At 43.5% G+C, this 6,818-nt stretch overlaps 1 non-coding gene across 1 annotated transcript; it reads right to left on the reverse strand.

The window, feature by feature from the left end:
* Positions 1–5,448: 5,448 nt before the first annotated feature.
* trnal-caa (transfer RNA leucine (anticodon CAA)) lies at positions 5,449–5,530 on the reverse strand. Its single transcript has one exon. It is a non-coding gene; the product is annotated as a tRNA-Leu (tRNA).
* Between the last annotated feature and the right edge of the window lie 1,288 nt (positions 5,531–6,818).

A 6,818-nucleotide genomic window follows, 5' to 3' on the forward strand; every position in this document is an offset into this window, starting at 1 on the left:
CACGATGACATGAAAATATCTAGAAATGATAGCTAAAGGGTTTTTTCCATTAAACTGGGAAGATACTTAACCATGCAATTCAGACAGCCAAGATGAATATTTGGCAGTCGGTTCTTCAAGCTGAGCTCTCCATACCAACTGTTCCAATGAAGGTAATAGATAAGGTCCCCATCCATAATTTGTTGCAAATTTTAGACTCAACAACAACCTATTGTTCTGAACAATGTTACACCACAAGCAAAGGGCGAAATCCACTTTTCATCATTAATTTTCAATTTCAGGTCTTAATGCACAGTTTCTTACGAATGTTGACAATGGATACCCTTTAATATTCGATTGTTAAGATCTCCAGAGTTTCTACTCCGTTGAGCCATTCTTCTTCTGGCAGCTGGCATTGATGGGACAAAACAGATGGTGTCATTGTACGCTGTAAACATTCTCTGATACTATATTTACTTTCTTCCAACTCGTGAGCACTTTTCTAGTCCGGCTTCCGAATTAAACAATGTTTCAATTTTTCTTGTTTTCGAATTCGTTAATGTTTGATCCTGCTTATCTCTTATCTCATGTTTCCAGAGCTATCTACTAATTCTTGTCTTTTGGTTTTGTCATGGGCATCTGACAGTTAATCTGATCCGCTTTGAACGGCAGTTTTTGCTGAAGAATGTATGAACTACCCATTCAAGTGGCCCCAGGAAATGTCGAATTTCCGGACGAGATCAATCACTATTCCACGAATAATTCTGAATCTTATCCACTTGGAGCACAGTCAACAAATTCTTGTTAAATCGAATTGAACACTTTTGCTTTGTGATTTCATGCACTGAGTTTATATATATTTTGAAAGCAACAAGAAAACATGCTTGTAAATTCTGGAGAAAGAACTAGAAGTGGAGGCTACAACTTCTAAAAAGGATCAGGAAGATAATGGCGATAATGAGGACAGAAGATGCTGGAAAGTCAGAGTCGATAAAAAAAATGGAGCTGAAAACATAAAACCACAGCAGTTCATGCAGCATCAGAACAGCAGGAGTGTCAACGTTTCGAGCAGGACCCTGAGTCAGGATTAGGAAAGGGGGACGATGCTGACACATAATTAAAGGGAAGGGTGGGGATTGTGGGACAGGTAAGTAGGATGGTGTTGAATGTGTGAAGGTAGAAGGAGCATGTGATTGGACACGAGCGGCTGTGGAACGTATTGGTGGGAAGGAAGATGGACACGTTCGGCCAGTTCCAGGGTTTCGGCCAGACAGGGATGGCTGGGTCTGCGATGAGGTGGGTGGTGTGGAGATTTCGAACCTGATGATTTCTTTGTCGAAACCTTAAGTTTGTAAGTCGGAAAGTGAAGTGTTCTTCTTTTCAGTTTATGTGTGACCTTAATTTGACAGAGGAGGTGTTCCAGATTAGATCCGTCGTTGGGGGAGTGGGAGGAGAATTTGAAATGGCTGGCAACAGGGAGTTGGACTTGATTTGGGGGTGCGTACCACGGATGCTTCTGAAACAGTCCCACAGTTGCTCTTGGTCTTTCAGGAAGCAGTACCTGCTGCCAAACCTCACCTCACAGTGTCGTCTCCTGACCAAGACCGACCTTATTTCAGTTTTCTTAGATACAGGGGAAAGAGAAAACCCAGTGTTTCCTAGTACTGTTACAGTCTACAAACACTGCTAATGTCCAGGAAACGGCCGAAAACGAAACTGGCCAGGGGTTTGTGCTCGGCTAAAAGCAAACCAAAGCTTGTCAGCTGTCAGCTCCGTGGACAACAATTGGACTGCATTCCACTGCGGCCGGCTTCTCCGCGTGAGTGCAGGGACTGCTGCCTCTTTGTTTTCATGGATACATAGCTTTGCGACAGAGTTACAGACACTTACATACAGCTTGATCGTCGTGCATTTTTTCCCACTGACAGTAATGCAGCTCAGCGCAGGAAGGCTCGAGGTGGGAGTTTGTGTGTCCACACATCAAAAAGGAAATGGTGCAAAGATTCTGTGCTAGTCTCCAGTTACTGCACATCACTGGTGTAGTTGGTGATTTTTGGATGCAGACATTTTATTTGCCATGGGAATTCACTGCTGTCCTTATAGTCGGGGGTTACCTCTATATTCCTTGCAATGCGAAATGCTCGGGACGAATTCTGTGAAGTGTATAAGGGTATTAGCGGACTGCATAGTGCATAGTCTGTTGGAATGTTTGCTGTTGCTGAAGATTTTAGCCATGTGAATCTCAAGTCTCTGTTCGCTAAATTCTTTCAGCATATGGACTTTGCGTTGAGAGGGGTGAGCAAACTGTATCTTGTTTGTGCAAACATCCTCAATGCAAACAGGCAGAATCTGCCTGCACTTTGGCTCCTCAGACGACATCACTGCTATGCTAATTCTAGCATACAAACCGCTGGTCAGATTTGTCAAACTGATACTGAAGCAGGTGAAATCCTGGCCAGCAGGAGCCATTTCTGATTTCAAGAAGGCTTTGAGCACACTGACTGATACGTGTTTGATAAGGTAGCAACCGATGGTGACTCCATCAGCTTAGAGGAGTACACGATATCAGTTATTTGCTGTATTAGTAAGTGCATTGAAGACGTCACTGTGTCTCAGACTATCACCTCTCTCCTCAACCAGAAGCCGTGGATGACTACAAAGGTGTGTGCACTGCTGAGGACCCGTGATTCCACCTTGAGAGCACGTGACAACATGACATTGACCACAGCGAGAACCAGTCTTGAACGGGCCATCAAAGAGGCAAAGCGTGCAGACGTGCAGAGAATATCCAGTCTCTTTCAGGACAGCGAGATGCGGAGCATGTTCAAGAGTATTGAAGCCATCACCAAAGACAGCATAGCATCGCCTTCTCGTGTTAGTGATGCCTCCCTCCCGGATGAGTTGAACAAATCTATGCATGATTTGGAGCATGAAATGATGTTGCAGCGAGGTGTTGTCTCTTACCACGACTGACATGAGGAAAACTCAATGTAGTGTTAACACACGAAAGGCTGCTGGACTAGATAACATCCCTGGAAGAATGTTCAGAGGATGCTCTGACGTGCAGAGGGATGTGTTCACGGACACCTTTAAAATCTCCCTGAGTTGTGCCATAGTTCCAACGTGCTTCAAGTCACTATCATCGTCCCTGTGCCAAAGACGTCTTCAGTGTCCTGCCTCAGTAACTGCTGCCCCGTTGTGTTAACACTCATCGTCATGAATTGTTTCGAGAGGGTCTTGATGAGACGTATCAAGATTCTGCTGCACTCCCCTCCTCCCCTCCTGGAAACTCTGCAGTCTGTGTATTGTCCCAATTGCTGAACGTATGTTACCATATCTGCAACTGTCCATCTGGCCCTCACCTACCTGGAAAGAAGGACACCGACGTCAGATTGGTGTTCATGGAATTCAGTTCCACATTTAACAGTGTCATTCCTCAGCACCTGAATGGAAAGACGTGTCTGCTGGGCTTGAATGTCTCCCTCATTGACCGGATACTGGACGTAATGACTGGGAGACCAGTGTCAATGCGGATTGGGAGCAGCATCCCCAACAGCATGACACTGAGCACGGAACGCCCCAGGGCTGTTGCCTGGTCCACTCCTGTTCATCCTGTTTTTACATGGCTGTGCAACGATGTCCAGCAAATATTATTTAACTAATTCGCTGGTAACATGACGGTAGTGGATTTCATCAGCAGGACTGATGAGTCAGCATACAGAGAGGCGGTGCAGCAGTGAAAGTACTGCTGCTGAGACAACATCCTGTCTCGAAATGTGGATAAAACGAAATAGATGGCAGTTGACTTAAAGACGGCACAGAGTCATCACACTTTGATTAACATCGATGTTTCCCCATGAAGATGGAGAAGAGCAACAAGTTTCCTTGCATCCATCTGGTGGGTAGTCTCACCTCGTCCCACAACACAAGCTACATATCCAAGAAAGCCAAGCAGCGACTCTATTTCCTGAGTAGGTTGAGGAAAGCCGACCTCCCACATGCTGCCCTCACCACGTTCTACAGAGGGTCCATTGAGAATATCCCGAGCAGCTGCATCAATGCCTGGTTTCGGAATTGCATCAGCTCGAATCATAAGAATCGACAGGTGATCGTGATGATAGCTGAGATGATCATCGGTGCCTTTTTCCATCCATCAAAAAAACTTGCAAACCGAACTGCATCCGCAAGGCGAACAACATTTTGGACGACCCTGCACATCCTTGATTCCAAATTTTTGCACTCCGACAATCGGGTAGAAAATATAAGAAAATTCAGTCTCTTACGGCCAGACTGGACAATTGCTTCTTCCCGCAAGCCTTCAAGCTTCTCAAAACTGTATTATCACACTCTCTTCCATTTTCAATTTCTGGACGACCTTTTTGAATGTCAGATAAAACAATACTTTGTTCATGATCATTCATTGTTAAATTATGATTTTTCCACCATTGTCTATATTGTCTTTCCTTGTCAGGAATTACTACAAAGTCTTCCAGTTATTGCACTTTTTGTGCACTTTATACCTCCCTGTGTATGACTGAACTTTCGTGTAGACTGTGTGTTCAAATTGTACACAGGTTCTGGAGGAATGCTGTTTCGTTTTTGTTGTCCCAGTTATATATGGTAGAAGTCACAAATAAAGCTACTCTATGCTCTCTCTTCACTCCTCTACACTCTTTTATCTCCGTCTAAGTCCACAAAAATTGTTGCACTTCACAAGAATTTTACCTGAATTTCCGCCAACATGATTCCACCATTGCTCCTGGTGTGGTCTCCTCACCAGGAATAGGATAAATAGAAAAGGTCTTTTCCCTCGGAAGGTGGAGTCCAGAATGAGAGGGCTTAAGTTTATGGTTAGACTTGAAAGCTGTACAAGGAACCTAAGGGATGACATTTGCACGCAGAGGGGGTATGTGCATGATATGAGCTGCCAGTGGAAGAGGTGGAGTCTGTTAGCCATCTAGATGATCCTATGAATAAGAAGGGTTTAGCGGGATATTAGCTGAGTGCTAGCAAATGGGAATAGATTCGGTGAGGATATGCATGTATGCATGACGATGTGACTGAGTGTTCTGTTTCCTTGCTCTACATCTGTATGACTCTGTGACTCTATTAGTCTGGAATAATCACAAATTGTGGGTCTGAAATATTATCACAGCTTGTCTTTCAACAGATCCTAGAAAATGAGGCATTCGTCGCCTGCAGTTACATGTTTTGTATTGCTTCGTACTTTGCTTCATTCGTGCCTGAGCATCCACATTTCACAACATCTCATCACATGTGTTGACCCTCATTCACGTTGTTGGCTTTCTTCTGTTTCGACGGATAGTTTATTCATTTACAGGAGTGGGCCACTCTTGAAATTACTTCGGAATCTTTACGTTCGAAAATCGACTTTTAATTGAACATCTCGCTCAAGCTTCATGATATGCGAAATCCCACTAAGAAAGAAACGCGTTTCAATGGGTACAACGCTGTGAGCAGGATTCGAACCTGCGTGGGGAAACCCCATTGGATTTTGAATCCAACGCTTTAACCACTCGGCCATCACAGCTGTTGCCCTCTGTCAAGTTTTCGTCGTAAAACACACGAATACATAAGATGTTGAAAAAACAATTTATCATGACACAAAGACTTTGCAGTGACCCAGATGAAGGCGACATTTGGAGGTTGACCAGATTTCACCACAGCCTGGATTCTGACAATGATGAACTTGTGAGAATGTTTCTTCGTGGAGTTACAGAGTCACGGAATTTACACCACCAAGGAGTTATTTGCCTCCTTACATATGATCTATTTTGACTCCATTGTCCAGCACCTGGTGCCAAAGTGTATATGCTAATAAGTTTTAATATTCAGCGCAATATGGTACCAGAAATATTCAAGCTAAATACCTGAACACTGACTTAGATTCGAAAATATATCGTATTTAGAACGAATTCTGAAATTATTGATAGTATTGGTTCCAAGAATGAAACTCTGAAGTTCCGTCATCAGGTACAGAACTTGTGAGCACAAGAGAGGAAGATTGACCAAAGATTTGGAACTGGAAACCGGTTTGACTGAATCATTTGCATTCTTTTTGCTCGGAAACTCACCCTTTGTTCCAACTTGACGATGCTGGACAGCTACCCTAAATTAATCTCGTCCCATTTTCCAACATTTGGCCCACATTCCTCTGAACGCTTGTCCCTCATATTCCCATCCAGATGGAATTAAACTTTGCAGTTGAACCAGTCTCCACCACTTTCTCTGCCAACTCATTCTAGGCACGCCTGAAAAAGTTGCCCATTTGTTCCCTTTTAAATCTTTACCCTCTCGTTTCAAACCTATTTTTTCTAATTTTGCACTCCCTCGCCGGCGAGAAAGCACCTCGTCTGATCACTTTATCGATGCCCCTCATGAATTTATACAGAGCGACGAATTGACTTTATCATACTTGTCAGGTGGGAAAGGTCTGCAGATTTTTGTTCAAAGGTCACACTTTGAAAACTGATTGATGTGGGACGTACAGAATTGTAGAAATGCATCTTGGCGTCATTTTTAATAAGTCATTGAAGTACAGCAGCAGTTCCAGAAATCAGTTATGAAAGCTACAGAATGGCAACCTTTCCAGATGAAGGACATTAGGGTACGAGATAGAAGTCTTATTTCCAATGGACGATGAGCTCAGTTAGACTGCACTTGGAGTACAGTATGAGGAATTATAATCCTCAATTTAGGAAAGTTACTATTTCAGTATGAGGAATGCCACGAATTGTTGATTAGCCTTGACAGCAGAGATTGGCGTTTGTTCTGTGAAGTAAAATTGGGCAAATTCTGCCTTAATAATTTTACCATTT

Source organism: Chiloscyllium punctatum, chromosome 28 (assembly GCF_047496795.1).
Source record: "Chiloscyllium punctatum isolate Juve2018m chromosome 28, sChiPun1.3, whole genome shotgun sequence".
Classification (NCBI taxonomy): Eukaryota; Metazoa; Chordata; class Chondrichthyes; order Orectolobiformes; family Hemiscylliidae; genus Chiloscyllium; species Chiloscyllium punctatum.